The sequence below is a fragment of the Mytilus edulis genome, chromosome 10 (genome assembly GCF_963676685.1).
Source record: "Mytilus edulis chromosome 10, xbMytEdul2.2, whole genome shotgun sequence".
Lineage (NCBI taxonomy): Eukaryota > Metazoa > Mollusca > Bivalvia > Mytilida > Mytilidae > Mytilus > Mytilus edulis.
Window position 1 is genome coordinate 83,352,061 of NC_092353.1, and position 21,536 is coordinate 83,373,596.

The following is a 21,536-nucleotide window of genomic DNA, read 5'->3' on the forward strand; positions in this document are numbered from 1 at the left end:
TGTTGCTGGTTTGCTTTCGTAATGATTTAGTTTTTCTTCCTAAAACCATTTTGAAATTTTCCAACTTAGATTTATAAATGTGTGTCAATTTATTTTGATATTACATGTAAAATGTACAATTTTCTAGAAATCAAATATAAGGACGTTTATATCGACATTTAACGTGTTTGCACTTTTGATTTTGCCGTTTGATAAGGGATTTTCCGTTTTGAATTTTCTTTAAGTTCAGATTTTTTTTTTGTTATTTTACTATTTATATTGAGGTTAATGAATTGAGAAGACTCGTCTGAATTCGGCCACACTTGTATTTTGCCCTATTTTAAGGTAATCAAGTGGATTTAATTTTATAAAACATGTATAAACTAATATGTATACAATAAAATTCTGCTTGTGGTACCTACATAACAATCGAATTACAACGCTGGACATAGATCTCTTTAAAGGTTTGCCGGCTCTTACAAAACTGTAAGTAACTTATTTCCACTAAACATAATTTGCATTCGTAAGTTGCTGTTTTGCTCTTGCAATGATTTAATGAATCGTTTTGAAAACATTTTATTTGCAAAATGTAATGAATCATAACAATTGATTATTTTGTAAGTACCTAGAGACCAATCAATTTACAATGGTCCCCATGTGCTGATGGTTTACAGTCGTATTGTATCATCCTTATCCTTTTTTCTCATTTTTTTTCAAAGTAAAATAAGTTTTTGTGTCAGCAATATTTATAGCCAACGTTTTTATCATTTGTTTGCAGTTTCCCTGAAGATGTTTAAATATCGTTTATAATTTATTTGCTTTAACGTTTAAAATATACCAGTTTCAAGAAATGAAAAGATCATTTACATTGATGTAATTGAATAGATAAGATAGCTTAAGTTCATATAACTATGGTCAACGAAGAGGTTACCCTGCATCATTCAGTACATGCACACTATTGTACTTTCAGATTGTTTGTGTATTTAAATTCGTCATTTTGGTAAGGAGTAAAGCTGCCAAAAGACATAATTTTTGTCTGTACAAACATCTGTCAGTATGTATGTAATATTTTATCAAGTGTTTAAACAGATGTATTACACTTCCATTGCTCTTCTTTTTCCTAGGTAAATATATTTCCATTTATGAATATGACAGAATTTATGCTGAAATTCGTTTCAAAAATATTATTTTGCAGGTACCTCCGAAACAACAGAATAACATCGCTGGACATCAATCTCTTTAAGAATTTGACAGCTCTGACAAAACTGTAAGTAACCTGATTCCAAAAAGTATAATTTGACAGCTCTGACAACACTGTAATTAACCTGATTCCACAAAGTATAATTTGACAGCTCTGACAACACTGTAAGAAACCTGATTCCGCAAAATATAATTTGACAGCTCTGACAACACTGTAAGTAACCTGATTCCACAAAGTATAATTTGACAGCCCTGACAACACTGTAAGTAGCCTGATTCCGCAAAATATATTTTGACAGCTCTGACAACACTGTAAGTAGCCTGATGCCCTAAAGTATAATTTGACAGCTCTGACAAAACTGCAAGTAACCTGATTCCACAAAGTATAATTTGACAGCTCTGACAACACTGTAAGTAACCTGATTCCACAAAGAATAATTTGACAGCTCTGACAACAGTGTAAGTAACCTGATTCCGCAAAATATATTTTGACAGCTCTGACAACACTGTAAGTAACCTGATTCCACAAAGTATAATTTGCCTTCATGTGTTGCTAGTTTGCTTTTGGTAAAATCTAATTGATCTTTTGAAAACATTTTAAAATTTTCTACAAATGTTTTCAAATTGGTGACAATGAATTTGGTATTGCGTCTAAGGCGTACCATTTTCAAGAAATAAAAGATAAGGAAGTTGAGATTAAATATCTTGAATTAATCAGATAGCTTAAGATGATATGTAACGTTCTAAATGGTGATATTACCTTGTATCATTTTAGAATAAAACGTTTAATTTGGAAGAAATGACAGAATTTTTATTGATATTGAGAGTAAACCTTGCACAAAAGTGATATCATTATCAATCTGGTGCTATAAATAAGTACTTATTTGATCAGAAATCAACATTATCGAAACTGTTAAATCTTGTCACTCTGGACTACATTAAAGTGACTTTCTTGTTTTTTTGTCCCAAAATTAACTCATTGTTGAAGGCCGTACGGTTGTCTATAATTTCTTACATCCACTTCATTTTATCTTTGGTGGATAGTTGTTTCATTGGCAATGATACCACATCTCCTTATTTTTAAAACCTGAACTTTATATTACCCTATCATTTGATAAAGCCATTTGAAATCTGTCTTTCAATTATTTTGTCTTATGTTATGATCATTAACAAGATATAACTTGATATATAGTATTTAAAAGGAAATATTGCTATATCTATACTATTCTGATTCTGTAAGAGCGCAATATTATTCTTGTTTCATTACAACTCTAGTATGGTACACACATTTGCGAAGTTGTTTTTAATTTATCCTGAATAAGAGGCAAACTCATAAGTACTAAGGAAACCATTGAGCAAAATATGACATAAAAGTCTTTTACTCCAACTCCGCTAGCTATGGGCCTGATTAAATGAAGTTATAAATTTAACACGTCATTCGACCTTTTAAAATCTGGTATTGACCTAGATAGTATTGATGTAAAATATGATTCATTTTATATTTGTTTTTGCTTATTCATCATTAATGACACGGTCAACAGTAAAAGAATACAATTAATTTGAACAGACTTTAGAGCAGACCTAAAAGATGTGTTCGTCTTGTGTTAACTATCTGAGCCATTGATGGAAAAAAAACTCTATATAATATGATGAAATCTTTCAGTACGAATAGAAAAAATAACCAGTGTTTAAACAGATATACTGCACTTCCGTTTACCCATTATTGTCAAGTTTTTTGTTTTTTGTTGTTGTTTTTTTTACATTGAGGATTATGATACATGCAATGCAGAATTACGTTATGTTATTTTGTAGGTACCTATAGGCCAATCAAATAAAAAAAATCCCAATATGGTGCTGCTTTTCTATTGCATCATATGCACCTCTCCTTTAATTTTTTTTTTTTTTTAAGTAAAATAAAGTTTCTGTGAATAATATATATAGTTAGCATCTAATCATTTTGAAAACTCTCTGCAATTTTCGCAAAGCTGATAAAATATCATTTATAATTATTTGGCACGACTTTTAAAGTACCATTGCACAATGGCATTGTTTTCTTCGAGTGTTAAAGACGTCTTTACACATATCCATTGGATGGTGGAAGTGTACTGATTGGTGTTTTAGTGTTAGATTCATGATTTATTATTTTATGAACTGATGTTGCTCTTGTAATGGTTTCCTTCCCCAGCTTACTCGCAATCAAACACGTTTAAAAGTTCAACACTCCTTATTCACAGGTCATGATCAGGAGCCTGTAATTCAGTTGCTGTCGTTATTTGTTTTTTATTATATATTTTGTTCGTTTATTGTTGTGTACACCAATCAAGTCGTTCTATCTTCCGTTTGCATTGTTTTATGTTCATTATTTCGGGCCTTTAATAGATTACTACGGGGTATGGTTTCCAGTCATTGTTGAGGACTGCATGGTGGCCAATACCAATTAACTTTTAAATCGTTTGACCTCTATTGGAAAGTTGTTTCTTTGGCAATCATACAACGTTGTTGTTTTTTTGTTATTTAAAAAGAAATATGCCGTTTAGATTAATACACTGTTCTTTTATTCGTGGTTATCAATTTGCGTGGTTTCAGCAAAAGTTACATCTTTGTGGGTTCTTAAAATCGTTGATTTTAGTTTTGTGACAAAAAATGAGTGACGTATTTGAAGATTCCAGAAACGAATATTCGTGATATTAATCATATGTTGATTAATAATGATTTGTGAGACATAGTAAAATGAGGTGTTTATTTTCATTCACTTTTTCGTCGTTTATTACTAACAAAATTCATTATGTTTTTAATAAAAATTGCTTTTTGAAATAATAAAAATAAGCTAGTTGAAATTATCTCGATTGAAGGAAAATGTATTTTAGTTGTTGCAAACGTGTAATAAAAGGTTCTGACACTTATATATGAAATCGAGATCGAATGATCAACAGATTAATGGTCACCAAAGGTTTCAATAGGGCTCTAAACATGTCACTTAACGAAAACGATTATATATATGAAATGCTACAGATATAATTTGAATTGTAGAATTAATTATAATAAATTCTAATGATTCGTGCTTCTTTCGCTTTGAAAACAACACCGTGATAAAATTCTCGATATATCTATACTTAGCGCAGACTCAGAGATATACATAATAACGAATGTTACAATATACCTCCCACGTAAATCCAAATGTATCGGAACCTATTTGCAAACGATATGCTGATTTTATTGTTTTAAAAATTGCAATTGAAAAAAAAACGAGCTTTTATTATTATTCGGATGCATGACAAAAAGAATTTATGCACAAGACCTCGCAGAAATCTACAAAATCAAAATAAAATAAAATTCCGGCGCGTTTTAGTCATTTCAAAACATGACGTCATACAAATGAAAACGTTAAAGCTGAAGGTTTTTCATTAACGCGAACCATCGCAATTCATAAAATATTATATTAAAATGAATATTTGAGGTAGGTGTTGTTTTATTTTCTATTCCATTGCATTATTCGCATATTTACTAATTTCTGCAAGTCAACATGGCGCCTCCTTAGTAACGAAATGTCAACTGTGGATTTGACAATAGCTTACGAGAAAAACATGTGAAAAAATGGGAAATGTTGGGTTTGAGAATTAAACGAATTCAATCACATTTTGTCTAGCGGTTATTCACGAAACGATTCATGCAAGCTTTTGATTTATTAGAATGTTTTAGCTTTATCTAACAGGGAGTAAAAAAAAAGAACAGCCCCACACACCGGATACCCACCCTCCCTTTAGTTTTTTAATGACCGCATTTGTCCTATTAGAATCGAAATAATTCATGGAAGCCATAGATTTGTAGTAAATTTACACATGACCTGGGCCATGTGCAAATTTCCAACTAATCTATGGCTTCCATGAATTATTTCTTAAATGAAAAAGCAAGCCCAAAATGAAATCATTTATTTTTTTTTCGTATGAGAATTACGACGTATGAGAATTACAAGGGGAAAAATGAACACTTCATTATCGTATATCATCACTGGAAATTTGTCTTTCATCGATCAAAACTTATTTCTCGTACATTTTAGATTTTTATCAGATTAAATGCGTAAAAGCCAGTCTGAAATTGTACAAAAGAAATGTATATTTATTTCATAGTGCGTTGTTTTATATGACAGTTTCCATGTAGTCAAACCTACAAGGGGATCTTTCCATGTTTTGAATTGGACACCAGTTGTTATATTTCGTTGGACACTTAATTTCGTGGTTAAAGCTTTCCATTAAAACCACGAAGAATGGTTCCCCTTGAAAAAGAACTTTTACAGTAAATGAAAAGATCAAATAACTTGAGGTCATCTAAATGTTGTCCTGTATCATTTTATGTGACAAGAGTTACCAGTGACTAGGATGACAAACTTTTTATTATTATTGAGACCAAACTTTCTTTAAGAAGAGTACCATTATCAATCCGTTGATAAAGGTGTCAGACCACCAATTCAAAATTCCTATCGATTCAACCAAATTTTGCAAGTGTCACAGCCTTCTTAAAAAAGATACCATAGGTTTAACTTCATAGGAACCAGGTATATCCTGAATTGTACATGTCTCACTTTTATACATGCTAGTTTTCAACCCATATTTAAAGTCGTATTAAAAAAGAAATCCATTCAGAAGACAAGTACTACTAAAAATGGAATTCTGGAAATCTTAAATTAATATACCAGGAGCGCATTAACCCTCAATTTCTGGTGCAAAATTTTGGCTAAAAAGGTCTAAATATATTTCTCTTTCACCAAAAGTTTAATTTTTGCAAATATTTAGGTTAGTTTAAGTAAACAATGACATAAAAAACACTATTTTGTGTCAGAGTAGGGTTACTTTTACATACGTTCTAAATTGGAGAGACTGACTTGTTGGTCTCACACCTAAACGTCTACGACTAGTAATTCACCTTTTTGGAATAAAATAAACGTTGAACTTTGTTACATTTAATTTTTTTCATTTGACTGTTTTGTAATTTGCCCAAAAACTAAAATTTAGAAAATACTTATACCACTGTCGCAGGTTAGGGGAGGGGGGATCCCACTAACATGTTTAACCCCGCCACATTATTTATGTATGTGCCTGTCCCAAGTCAGGAGCCTGTAATACAGTGGTTGTCTTTGGTTATGTGTTACATATTTGTTCGTTCATTTTTTTACATAAATAAGGCCGTTAGTTTTCTCGTTTGAATTGTTTTACATTGTCTTATCGGGGCCTATTATAGCTGACTATGCGGTTGGGCTTTGCTCATTGTTGAAGGCCGTACGATGACCTATAGTTGTTCATGTCTGTGTCATTTTGGTCTTTTGTGGATAGTTGTCTCATTGGCAATCATACCACATCTTCTTTTTTATATTAATGTGTGTTAACAATATACAAGAAAAATGTTTTAGATCAGTGCATACATTTCGTTTTAATTTGAGTCTGTACTATTTCTTAGAAGTAAATAGTAAGAACATTTAGATGTATGTAATTGATTTGATAATATAACTTAAGTGATATGAATTTGGTCGATGGAATGATTTCGTCATTTCTATTGATGACATGATTGTTAACTAGAGCAAATATGAGGAAGTTTTTAATACACTAAAGGTAGATAGGATAGAAAATGACGAGCCTATATTATTAAGGTCTTTTAGAAATACATGGTGTGATTCTTAACTTAATGATACAAAATAGAATAAATCAAGTCAGTTCATTAGGACACAGATACATTCTTTCTGTTCCATTTTGTTCCATGACAAGGTTTTCTTTTTCTTTTTTACACCAGACACTTTAACTGGTCATGAAATTACCCTTGACAATGTCAATTATAGTTTTATGTGAAGTAGGAGCAAATAATATGTCGTTGTGCTTATAACGTCAATTAATTGAAAATAACTCGACTTGCAAGAGTTAATCTATTGAACCGAATGTAATCGTTCTCGAAATAAACATTTTCTTACCTCGTAAACTGGATAAATATATGCAAAAAACAAAAAAACACAAATTCAATCCGGTCAATTGATGAACTGTTAAATATTTTTATTGGAAATCGATACAGAGCAACAACCCCGTGGCTGATGATTTGCTGTGCATTATTCATCTTATAGTTTAACCATTTAAATTTTGTAATAAAATAGGTTCAAGCGACTTTGTATTTTAACAATGAATGCATTTCAAAACATAATAAATGTTAATACAGAACCAAATCCGTATCAATTTTTATTTGTTATCAGATTTTCTTTCATAGAATCTGACAGTTCATTAGTTTAATGCTTAACCCTTGTGCTATTAATGACATTAAAATAATGATATACCATGTTCGAAATAGTGCCCTGATTTTCATTTTTTGTCGTTGATAACAGAGGACCTTATTTGTTTTCCATTAATTTCTGCATATTTAAAATGGAAAGTTCTTTACTTCTTCCTATACAATATCTTCCATCATTAATTAAATACTTTCTTAAAAATTGAGACTTTAAAATATTTCAATTTATCGAGATAAAGTTTTTACTTTTTTCAATACCATTTTAACATTTTGTGCAAACAAATGACCGAAACTATGCAAATGCGGGTCAACTGGTCTCCTATTCACTTCCAATACCTCATAATTTAATGGAAATCTTTTGGATATTGTGGTGTTAAAAGGTTTTGAGGAGTTCAGATACAGAAAAAGGGTTCATTACGAAATATATATTACCTTGTATAGTGGTTCCAATTGGGATTGCTTTCAGTATTTTGTGACTGACTTTTTTAGTTCGTAAGACAGAACAATTGCTTGTTCTATGAACAGTATAAAGGGAAAACAGAAAAACAGCAGCTATATTTGACATTATGAAACAATGTCAAGTGTGCATTATCATCATGCTGGTCGTCATCATCGTATAGACATGATTGCTTCCCAGGATTTTCTAAAATCAGCTGCTATTTATACTATGAGTTTGCTTACCACTATGACCATTCTTTGAAATAGCTTAGAATTGTCAAGTTTCCTAAAATAACTAGGTTAAATTCAAAATAAAGACAGGGTGATGTGGTTCATGTATGATTACCAATGACATCTATTGAACAAAAACGAAAGATGACAATATATATGCTACCGTACGACTTTCAACCGTTTGATAATCTTATAGTAAGCTGAAAACAGCCCGAAACAACACTTGTTAAAAATTGAATAACCGAAAACTACTTCAATGTCAATTACTAATATTAACATGAAGCATCAGTTGGGATTTAACACACAAGTCAAGAGGAAAAACTACACAGAGTACACACATTACCGTTATTTAAAACAGTTATCGAACGCGAAGTCATCACCCAATTTCAATGAATAAGTAAATCATATTCTCTCTGACTTTTACAAATTAAGTGTGAAGACACCATAAGCAGTTTCAGCATTTTTTGTAGCTTTTGGATGTGATCGCATGCCATTATACTATACAGAATTGTGCATCATGTATTCATTGTATAAGAGGATTGCAATGTTTGGTTTTTTAATAAGAAACATAATTACATTTGATATTCTTTGCACCACACATAATTAATAATATTTTCTATTTTGTTGTTTTTAAAAAACAGGAGACTAGCCAATAATCCCTTTGACTGTTCAAATTGTGATGTGAGAAAATTGAAGGATTTTCTTCAAAAGAATAATAATTTCGGAAATTCCAGTGCGAAGTGTGAAGGTGAATTAACATGGTTAATTGATCATAACTTCAACAACTGCAAAGGTAATATAAAATAATAGATATTGTAAGAAACAACAATAACAACGTCTCTGTGGGAAGAAAAACAGAGATATGCAGCATGCAGCTTTTTTTTGGCATGTAACCAAGGCAAATAATAATTAAATGCGGTTCCTTAAACCAACATACGTAATAAATCTCCAGACTTTACACCGTTTTTTTTTTTTTATAAATTTCATTTAATGAAAGTTTGTTGCTTATAATTAAAATAATAGCTAACAGTGTTCGGGATTTTTTACTTATACTATTAAAGCATGGGTCCCTTTTCAAAAGTCTCCCAACTATTTCCTTGATTTAGCAAGGTATTCTTTTATATTTGTGTTACGTTTATGCGCTATGGTAGGCACCTGGGTGAAGATTTCACTACATTGTTTGTTTTTTTGCAGATTGCTCCAATGCTTTCTTATAACCTTACTAAGGTTTTTTACCATTGGATTATATTTAGTAATACACGTAAGTGGGACATATACGAAAACAAATATTAATGGATTTTAACGAGCTAACTAGAAAAATGAGATGTAAATTCAATTACTCAGGAAAAAACAACAACAAACATATGCATCCATTATATTTGCAATCGGGGCATATACCATCCAGAGGAAATGTTGCCCTAGAAAATTACTTAATTGACACAAAACTAGATATATCAAAACTGAAGGTTAAACAGTTTAGAGACAATTTGTCAAAATTAGAACGCAAGGGTTCGTGTTGTTTATTCTTTAGTTTTCTATGTTGTGTCGTGTGTACTATTGTTTTTCTGTTTGTCTTTTTTATTTTTAGCCATGGCGTTGTCAGTTTGTTTTAGATTTATGAGTTTGACTGTCCCTTTGGTATCTTTTGTCCCTCTTTTAATAGAACTAAAACATAATGATAGCATTTATATATCTAAAGCCGATAAAGATAACACATCAGTGATTGTAAAAAAGATTGATTACATCAAAGCAGGAACAAGTCACCTCAACAGTAATCATAACTAGAAAATAAATGAACCAACTTCTAACGTTGTTGTAAAATCTATAAAAGATATTGTTGAAAATATATATAGGAAAAAAGAAATAGATTCACAAACTTATAATTTCTTGAAGAGTAATAACGAATCAAAACATACATAAAATCAATCTAGAAATAATTAATGAGGCATTTCGAGATGGTCAAATAGTTGGAAACATAAACATGATAAACATCCCTTACCGACCAATCATCAATAAGTGTAACTCTCCCACGAGAGGCATTGAAAGATTACTGGATCTAATTTTAAAACCATTATTGAAAAGGCATAACTTTTACATTCAAGATACAAAAGACTTCATTAATTGAATAGAGTCACATGAGGTCAAGAAAGATTGCATTCTTATTGCCTATGATGTAACGTCCATGTACACAAATATGAACATTGATAACTTAGAAGAAACAATTATCCATGCATTAGAATCAATTGACACACAAGAATATACTTCAGAAATTTCCAACAAAAAAGATTTAACGACATTTGCTAAATTATTACTAAGAAACAATGAATTTGAATTCAATGGACAATTATTTAAAGAAATTATAGGAGCGCCTATTGGTGGCATATTTTCTCCGACATGCACAGATTTACATCTGTCTGTACTATACATAAATATTTTAGATAAGTTCCAATGGAGAGAAAACATCAAATAACACTGTCAATAAAAAGATGAAGGTTTTATGGTCTTCACAGGCACATTAAAACAGGTTGAAGATTTCTTTAACATAGCGAATAAAATTGACCCTCTACTTGAATTCACATTTGAGGTGTCTAGTTCTAGTATCACCTATTTAGATACAGAAGTGTACAAAGGTGAAAGATTCCATAATAATAACATCCTTGATGTTAAATCACATATTAAAAAAACTGAAACGTATCAATATTTACCAATCACTAGTGCACATCATAAACACACATTCACAAGTATTACAGTGTGTGAATCTATAAGTCATATTAGAAATAATAGGGGCATCAATGAGTTAGATAGACATTTAACTAATTTACAAGATAAGTTAGTTGAAAGAGGATACTGTAAAAATAAAACAGAGAATGTTATTAGAAACGTTACAAATACCACAAGCAGAAAAACATCCTTATTGAAGGCCGATAGAACAAATAATGTCCCACTCACTCTCATTACTAAATATAATCCAATGGTAAAAAAACCTTAGTAAGGTTATAAGAAAACATTGGAGCAATCTGCAAAAAGACAAACAATGTAGTGATATCTTCACCCAGGTGCCTATCATAGCGTATAAACGTAACAACAATATCAAAGAATACCTTGCTAAATCAAGGAAATAGTTGGGAGACTTTTGAAAAGGGACCCATGCTTTAATAGTATAAACAAAAAATCCCGAAACACTGCTAGTTATTATTTTAATTATAGGCAACAAACTTTCATTAAATGAAAGGAGTATGACCACGAAGGGTTAAAAACGGCCATGTCTCAGAAATTTACGAAATTACTGCAGAATGATAACTTACTAGTGTGGTTCATAAAATAATAACCATTAGACTTGTAACTGTGTTTGTATAAATTTCCAGGGCGACAGAAAAGATCAAGGTACAATGTTTTTTTACCATTTGAGCGTAACGTTAAAATCATTTTTTAACGTTAACGTTCTAGTAATTTTAAATCATTTCATCACAAAAAATTTTTATCAAAATATTCCTTGAATCTCGTCCTTATATATTAATGTTTTTTTTTAGACTTTATTAATAGAAACTTACTAATATTTCAATGGTTTTAGCTGCACATAAGCGCTTCACTTAAATTTTGTATAAGTGGCCCGTATACATATACTCGTTTTTTGCATTGATATTCATAAAATGTAAATCGTAGAGACCACGTATATACGTGCAATTCAGAAATTATTGTAATGTTTTTATTATTGCGAAAAACGCGACAGAGTCATAATCGCAATAATTTACACTCGCATTTTGATTTATTCTTATATGAAGTAAACAGGATTTTTCTCAATATCGCAAAAACTAAAATCGCATTTTAGTCTAAAATTACATAATATCAATAATTTCTGAATTCACAGTAAACAACAATTTTTTCGAAGATCCGCCTCTGATATTCCTTGATTTTCTTCTAACCCAAAAAGTGAATAACGTATTCAATTATGTTTAAATTCATTATAGGACTTTTAGCTTTAGCTGAGATATAATTGATAGTTGTTTGGAGAACGTCTAGTGGCAAATACTTCATGCATATTTATGACGGGGAGTAATTGAGAGAATTTATTTCACCTCAGGAAAAAAGAAAATTGCATGTGTTGTCATTGATAATAAGAGAAAAGTAGGGGCGTAATAAAGAATCATAAGACCAATAAAATCATACAACACCATGAAAATGTATAATCGACAAAAGGAAAAACAAAAATATCACAATATAAGTAAAAACAGGTTACTACAGATTCAACACGATGATCGGGCCTCAACAAAAACCAGAAATATAAAAATATCTCATAGATAAGTTATTCATAGTAAGCAGACATTTGTGTTGGTCTCTTGTACCAGTCTCACCGAAATTTAAAAGAGACCACCAAAAAGGGACCAAATAAACAATTTCTCTTAGTTATACGTTGAGCACGATATTGCGTCTCAAATGTTAACGTCAAATGTTTACGTTTTACGGCGATTACCGATTATTTGAGATAAGTTTTGTATTTGGCTTGCATTTTTTGTTTTGCACATCAATATGGATACTTCTTATAATGTTTTGTTGTACTGAATATGCATGGAATATTTCCCAATGAAAGTAACGTAAGCAACAAACAACAAAAAATATCGTATTTGGGTAATGCATAAGCTAAATGAAAAGATATATACGGTATGATGAGTGCCAATGAGACAACTCTCTACCAGATATCAATTGGTCCGAGACCACAATTATCGTCCCTTGATCTTCGTTGTTCACAAATATAGTCCCTAGTGTTGACAGTGGGTTACTTGCCATTAATTTTTATACCCCTTCCAAATTTATTTCTCCATGTTTAATGCCTCAAATTGCAATTAGGGGGTGAAATTACACTGTAAAAAAAATTAGGTCCAGAATTTAAAAGGAAAGTAGTGATTTGGTCCAGCTGAAAAAGGTTTAAAATTAGCACTTCGGAAGCTGTCAAAAGATTTCAAGACGCCCTAAACATAAAATTGTCCATATTTTGAGTTAGAGCCGATGAAGTTTTCTATAATTTTTATATAATTCCCCAAAAGTAGTACAACACACTGTAAACGTTTCTTTGAGAAAGCGCAGGTAAGATTTTTTTTTTATTTTCATTTATGTTCTAAAAGAAATGCACTACGAAATAATTGTGGTCTCGGACCAATTGACATAAAACGTAATAAAGTGCAATGTTTTCCCATTTAGATCCGAAACGGAGGGGGAGATATATTTTGCTTTAATATGAAAAGTTTGTCGGGAATTACAAGTTAAACGGGTCTTGCTTATAAAATTCATTACTATACTTTCTTTTATAGCGGTACAATTAGATAATGAAATGAAACGATTGTCAGAAAAAAAATGTTAATTATAATTCATCTCATATGTTTACAAGCTTTGTATGATGTGGAGAGGTATATATCCACGCTTAAGGCCCAATTATATTTTCACTTTCAATTATATACACATACATCTAATTGCAGAGAAATAAAAAAAAAAAATCGCAGTCAGTTTACGCTTCCCAAATTGAAAATTTGATAAAGATGATTTGTTATCCTTTTGTGATACAAAACTTTTTCACAACTGACCAATTATATGTGCTATCCCGTGATGCGTGAATATCATATATTATTTGAAGTTACCCAAGCTATATCATAGTTTTGTTTCATATTTATTTTAGTTTTCAATGCAAACAAATATTTGTTCTGGTTGAATGTCACGGATAGTATATACCATGCCCTTCTCTCAAAGCTTCGTAGTTTCTATTTTTATGAAATTAATTTTGAAAAGCTTATTCAACCACTGTGCTATATGATATAACAATTCTCACGTGATTTCTAAAGTCTTTTGTCCTACGATTTTCAATGTATAACAACCCGACCATACTTTGTGTTTCAAACCCACGCCGTGTCGGCGGTTTACGAAACAAAATCAAAGACTTGTTTTTCCAATTTCTTCTTTTTAGTTTGTAATAAATATAATCATAGAATCTATTTCGATGTATGACGTTTATAGCAATATTGTACAAGTTCTTGGTGCAGTTTTATTCGTCAGAGAATGTATCGTACCTCGGAAATAGTGGCATTGAATCAGGATTTGCTTGTTAGCAAAATGTAGATTTCCGATGTGGCCACAGGCATCGGCCACAATAAATATTGTTGCAAACTGAGTCAAAATGTCAAACAATTAAGATAAGGGTGAAATTACTTTGGTCGAGGCCTGTGGCCAATGCGAATTTTAACGAGAAAGTGTGAAATTCTTCAAGAATGTGGACATTTTGAGCGTTCGGTTCGATTCCGGGTATTACGTCACACTAATGACGTCACAAAAATATGATTTTATACTATAATAAAAAATAACAATATACATAGATATGTTTTAGCCATAAAGGATCCACCTTATTTCACTTTTTTGTCACCTCACAGGGCCAATAAAAACGGTGTAAAGTCTTAAGATTTATTACGTATGTTGGTTGAAGGAACCGCATTTAATTACAATATTTGATTGTATCAATGAGTTTGCCTTCAACATAGTTAATCAAATAACCACAAACCAGTCACACAATATTATTTTTTGTGTAAATAGAAGAGATGTGGGTTGATTGACAATGAGAAGCACATCAACCACAGATCAAAGGACACTGCTGCAAGTAGCTAAGGTGAACTTACGTACTAATCATGAACATTAGAAATAATAAGCTGTAAACGTCCCATCGATTTAAAAAAACGAAACATTAGAACCTTCCCTTTAACATTTGACAGGGGTGTAACTGGTCAACATAGTGAGGAACAGCTTAACAACTTAGAAATGACTGTGCTTATTTGATCGATGCAATTCACAAACAAACAACTTACAAACAGACATACAGTACTTATCTTAGACTATTCATAGTTCTTTTGAGCATTTCAAAGTCAATAATTACTAATACAAAATCAGGTTTTCAACAGCGTAAAATATCAATCAGAACAATTGCAAATAACAAGATGTGGTATGCTCTTCACTGAGACATATATAGACCTCTTTTTGTTATCTTTTCTCTAATTTCTGCTATAAAAGGCCCCAACGTCAAGGTAGACGTACATAATGAAATTAAGATCAATAAACAAAGATTTTTTTACACACCATTTGAGGAAGTAACACATGTTATTCGACTTTTAAGATAATAAATCCACGCATTTTCATTTCCAAATTTGGCTATGAAGTTTCTGTTTTAGTCCTTAGTTTTAATCTGTTTGCAAATTGTATTTATATCTTCATGAGTATTGTGTATGCAATATAAACAATACTATGTGTTCTTATAAAACACACGCGTTTGGCGCAGTTATTTTAATGAATTTCAAATTGGAAAGCTTACAATGCATCATTCATTGCAAGGAGTTGAAGGGGACATTCATTGAGATTTAACCACCTTACAATTAATAGGTAATTGTGCATGTCAATGGTAGCTACATACGAATAACACAACATAGGTACTAAATATTCTACATTGTTCTATTTAGGGCTATATATAAGGGAAGACTCGCAATGACATTGACTGACAATGTTCAAATTTGTGTTTTTGTCTGGATATTTGAACATTAACAAACTAGCGTTGCCTTAAATGCCATTAGAATGAATAACATTTTTGTTAAAATTTTTCCATATGTTGTTATATATTGATACATCTGAAGCATTGCCCAAAAAGTAAAATAACAAAAATACCTCACTCCGAGGAAAACTTTAAACGGAAAGTCCTTACGCAAATGGCAAAATCAAAAGTTCAAACAGATCAGGTACAGACATTTTCTTATGAAGAAATTGGTGGATTAAACCTGGTTTTATAGCTAGCTTAACCTCTCACTTGTATGACAGTCGCATACAATTCTATTATATTGACAACGCTGTGTGAACAAAACAAACAGACATAAAAGGTACAAATGTCAAAAATAAGATTACAGCAGTCAACATTGTGTAATAATTTTAATCACTACAAAAACAAGCAAATATATCAACAAAATCAAAGGAAAAGGAATATAGACAAAGCATATCAGCAAAAACGAAAGACAAAAGTACAAAAATTTACAAAAAGTACATGCAAATTGACCTAAATCAGCTGTGCACTTAGTTTTAGACTGAAACACCTAGTGGAAGTTAAAGGATCCATTTCAAAATGCAATGTATATATTCAGAAAAAGTTGAACATATTATTTGTATTCAATGTAAAAGAATATGGGATCCTTGAAAACCTTTTATCCTACTATGGCAAAAATGCCACACATGTATTACGCTTGTGCCTTGAAACGCATGAGTTACAAGTGTATCACATGCATGACACGCATGTTTTTGCCACGTATGAAAAATATGCGTGGCGCACATGCGTTCAAATTTGAATCGCACGTGTCTAAATACGCATTTGCCACGCATGTATTTGAAACACATGCAACACATGCTATATACACACGTGAAACCCATCGATATGAAAACACGTTTTATATGTATTATTAGCATTCGTCATATATATGTAACTTTACATCATTGTAAGCGTGAAATTTTCCATATGAATATCTTGTTGAAAACGTGAATGTGAATCGCTTGTGTCTATAAAAATGCATGTGTCACGCATGTGTTTGATAAGATGCAAATACAGAAAAAAAAGTAGTTTTTTTAATTATTCATTATATTCCTATTTTGATAATATACTGTGGTAGAGTTGAGAAATTATATTTTGTTATAAAACCATTATATTACCTAGAACTTATTTTGGACAGATTCATTGATTAATCAATAAGATATTTATTCCATTGAGTTTTGATATATTTCTTCCACACATGCCTTTTCTTTTTTGTAATATTATTATGTCAAAAGTCAATCCGAATGATAAAAAGCTTGATCGATTGTCATAAAAAATCCCTGGAGTTTCCATAATTTCAAAGAAAAATGAATATTACATACAAATGTCTTCTTAATATGAGTTATCTCCCTTGATTAGCGTTAAAAGAACTGTTCCCTTTTAACACACTAATAAGACAGGTAATATCATAAGCTTTGAACACCACATATGTTAAAACAGTATGACATACAAAGCATTAAACTCCAAGTCAGGACGCAAAATAACTCCTTATGAGTATCCATCCCCCCCATTCTAAATGGAAATAAAGAAAATATAGTGTTCTGTGTGTCGACTTTTTATCAATATTTAATTTCCTACACCTTTATCAATAATTATTGCAAATCAGAAATACAACTTCAGATGAGTGAGTAACAAAAAAAAATTTTTCCCTGCTATGGGTACCTGATGAAAAAAAATCCCCTGCTAATATTGGATGACATTTCATCAACATCAGTCAGGCATTTTCATCATTTATGTTCTGTCCATCAAGCTAACCTAAAATTCCAATGAATTGATTTTCCTAGAATGTTTGGTAACATGTTTGCTAATTCATCTTTGACGTGTAGCTTTCATCTCTAGTCTTTTTTTTTTAAACAGAATGAATCAACTTCCTAGCAATCCCAATACAAAATGTAAATTGCGGGATGTATTAATATTGTAAAATGAATAAATAAGATACAAATCTAGGATTTTGAAAAACGGGGGTCCAGGAAGCCAAAGTTTGGAGTGATACTTGTAAAAAGTCTATGCTTTTATTATATATAAATATCTCTATAAGGAGAAATGGTCCCTTGTACCCTTTGAGTCAAGATGTTATGTATGTCATTGATAATTCTTCATTGAAAGTTTTGAATTAAAACTTACACTAGATTATTGAATTATTAAATTGAAAAACACACTGCTGTTTTTTTTTTCTATGTAATTTACAAAATACATGGAGATGCTCCTACTTTCGGGAGGATTAACTGCTTACACACTAATGGAGTTGTCTTTGTTTATTTATTTGGTTTGGTTTTTTTTTGTGTAAATATGCCTTACCAGGCACAGACTTTAAACAGTAAATAGCATTTCAAAATAGTTGTATTAACTCAGTTTTCTGTTAAACATTTATGAGTTGATCTATTTGACAGGTACTTTGGGCAAAAAGTCTATGTGTCGCTATCCGTGATTCTTTTGTCCGGAATCAGTTTTATTTTAAAACGGATTTTATGTGCAGACAACAAGGAACGACAAACCAAGAACGCTAAAAAGATTGACACAATATTTTCATCTGTGGATTAATCGGAATAAATGTGAATAAATCGAAAAGAAACAATCCAATATCTTCTGTCAGTACACATTCTTAAAATAAAAGAAATAAAATAAAAAGATTTCACAAAACACAACCACTTGGACATGCACATGTCATGGATATACATGAGTTGGTCTTCACATAAGTATTCCACATTCCAAACTAAAAGACAAATTGAAAGAGTTGGTAATACTTTGCTTCATAAAAAGAATGGCCAACGTAGATACAAGTATCTTGTCTTAGGGAGGGATAAATCCTACTTTGTAAATAATCACTCTGATTCAAACAAAAAATTCTCTGAAACTGATATTATCAAGATGCTTGATTTCATGATTGACAACATATATGTTACGTTCGGAGGACGTGTTTTTCAACAGACTGTCGGCATTCCAATGGGAATAAACTGTGCCCCTCTACTTGCCGACTTGTTATCTTTATTATTATGAGGCTGACTTCATGCAGGAACTTCTTAGGAAGAAAGATAAGAAGTTAGCAATATCCTTTAACTCTACTTTCCGCTATATAGATGATGTTCTTTCACTAAACAATTCAAAATTTGGTGACTATATGGAACGCATCTATCCCATCGAACTAGAGATAAAGGATACAACAGATACAGTTAAGTCGGCTTCATATCTTGACTTACATCTAGAAATTAACAATGAGGGTCGGTTGAAAACAAAACTTTACGACAAAAGAGATGATTTCAGCTTTCCTATTGTGAACTTTCCATTTCTTAGTAGCAACATTCCAGCAGCACCTGCATACGGGGTATATATCTCCCAATTGATACGATTTTCCCGTGCTTGCATTTCCTATCATGATTTTCTTGATAGAGGGTTGCTGCTCACAAGGAAGCTATTAAACCAAGAGTTCCAAATGGTGAAGTTGAAATCATCCCTTCGTAAATTTTACGGACGCCATCACGAGTTGGTTGACCGTTATGGAATAACCGTTTCACAAATGATATCGGATATGTTCCTTACGTCGTAACTACAATCCCCTTCCCTTTCATGAATGTGACCTACCGAATTAGACTATTTACCGGATTTGTAATCACATAAGCAACACGACGGATGACACATGTGGAGCAGGATCTGCTTACCCTTCTGGAGCACCTGAGATCACCTCTAGTTTTTGGTGGGGTTCGTGTTGTTTATTCTGTAGTTTTCTATGTTGTGTCATGTGTACTATTGTTTTTCTGTTTGTCTTTTTTCATTTTTAGCCATGGCGTTGTCAGTTTGTTTTAGATTTATGAGTTTGACTGTCCCTTTGGTATCTTTCGTCCCTCTTTTACATGTATTCATGTTTTTCAATCATGTCTATTAAGTAAAATTCAGTGCAGGTAATTAAATCAAGATATAAAATTCTTGAAAACTACTTTTCTAGCATAAGAGGGTATAGTCTATTTTCATGTAACCTAACCTTTGACTCCGGAGTATACGATTTTTTGAAACAAGTTATCTACATTGTGGTAGAAAATTTTGATACTAGGTCAAGTAGGAGTAAGCTTGCGGAAATTTTGGGAAATAATTTACTGTTTTAGGTTTTCTATACATGCCAAATCTTTGAAACAAGTTGACTTTTTCCAAAAATTGGACAGATTGTAAGCTTGCTTTTATTTCTTTAAGTTGCTCTTATTTGAAAGTTTCGAAATGCATTAACAAAGGATAGGTAACCTGTCGAAAATGACAGACTCGGGGTTAAAAATCGACTATCTGAAGAGTAGTATTAAATCAACTTATAAAAATAATTTCAGATTACATACTCCTGTGCAAATTAACATTTCCCTCCTTTATCTTTAATTGTTAAATAACAGAAATCGATACGTTTGAATATGTAATGTTATATACAAATTTGAGACCGGAATATGGCAGGCCGTTTTAATATGTCTTCTATTTTCGAGATATATTATACATGTGTACAGTAAATAAGATATTTTTTTACTGCTATTAGATATCTTATCAATTTAATCAGATGTATAAAAAAGTTAATCGGATATCTTATAAAGTTAATCATATATCTAACAAAGTTAATCAGATATCTAACCGAGTTAATAAGATATCTTATAAAGTTAATCAGATGTATCAAGTTAATCAGATATATTATAAAGTTAATCAGATATCTTTAAAAGTTAATCAGATATCTTAAAAAGTTAATCAGATGTCTTTTAAAGTTAATCAGATATCATATAATGTTAATCAGATATCTTAAAAAGTTAAATCGATATCTTAAACAGTTAATCAGATATCTTATAAAGTTAATCAAATATCGTTTTAAATAAAGATAGCTAAATTAAATGAATAAGATATTTAACAGTAAGGTATCTTTTAAATCAAATATGATATCTATTTAAACCATAAATAAAAATATTCTTATAAATTAATTAGATGTTATTCAAGTGATACGATATCTTATTTATTAATTTTTTAGTCTGATCAAATGTAATAATGCAATTACATTTTTTATTTTTATTTTAAACAAATATATAAATATATAAAATTGAGAATGGAAATGGGGAATGTGCCAAAGAGACAACAACCCGACCATAGAGCAGACAACAGCAGAAGGTCACCAACAGGGCTTCAATGCAACGAGAAATTCTCGCACCCGGAGGCGTCCTTCAGTTGCCCTGTAAACAAATAAATACTGGTTTAAGTTTAAACGATTTTTAAAATTGTATATCAATTGATTACTATTGAAACTTTGAACTTCCTTAATATACTAGTATTGTGCAAATTATGCCTCTCAGATGAAGATGAAAACATTCTTTTAAATGACGTACAGGTGTATTTAAAGTATTCGACAATTCAAGACAAGCTGTGTTTTAAAAAAAGTTGATTTCAAATAAGTTTTTTTGGGCTTTGTTGGATATATAAACTGTAATTTCTGATAGTTTGTTCATGTGGTATACATGTTTCAGATATAAATGATTGTCTGCCAAATCCATGCAAGCACGGCGCTACATGTAATGATAAAGTGAACGATTACAGATGCACGTGTGCCCCAGGTTACAAAGGAAAGAACTGTGAAATAGGTATGATGTCAGATTAAACTCAAAATGTCTAAAAGGTCAATATTTTACTTTCAGGTTTTGAAATCTGTTTTCTTCAAAAAATAATGAACTACAAAAGAAAATAAACTAAGGGGACAATAAAATCCGAATGTGGAATACCTTGCGCAAACATTTTAACGAATTTTAAAATTGTATATCAATTGACTACTATTGAAACTTCAAACTCCCTTGATATACTAGTATTGTGCAAGATTATGCCTCTC

At 31.1% G+C, this 21,536-nt stretch overlaps 1 long non-coding RNA gene across 1 annotated transcript; it reads left to right on the forward strand.

Moving 5' to 3' along the window:
- The first annotated feature begins 240 nt into the window (after positions 1-240).
- Positions 241-21,291, forward strand: LOC139492036 (uncharacterized). The gene is made up of 3 exons (XR_011656697.1): positions 241-1,246; positions 8,751-8,902; positions 21,181-21,291. It is a non-coding gene; the product is annotated as an uncharacterized lncRNA (long non-coding RNA).
- The last annotated feature ends 245 nt before the right edge of the window (positions 21,292-21,536 follow it).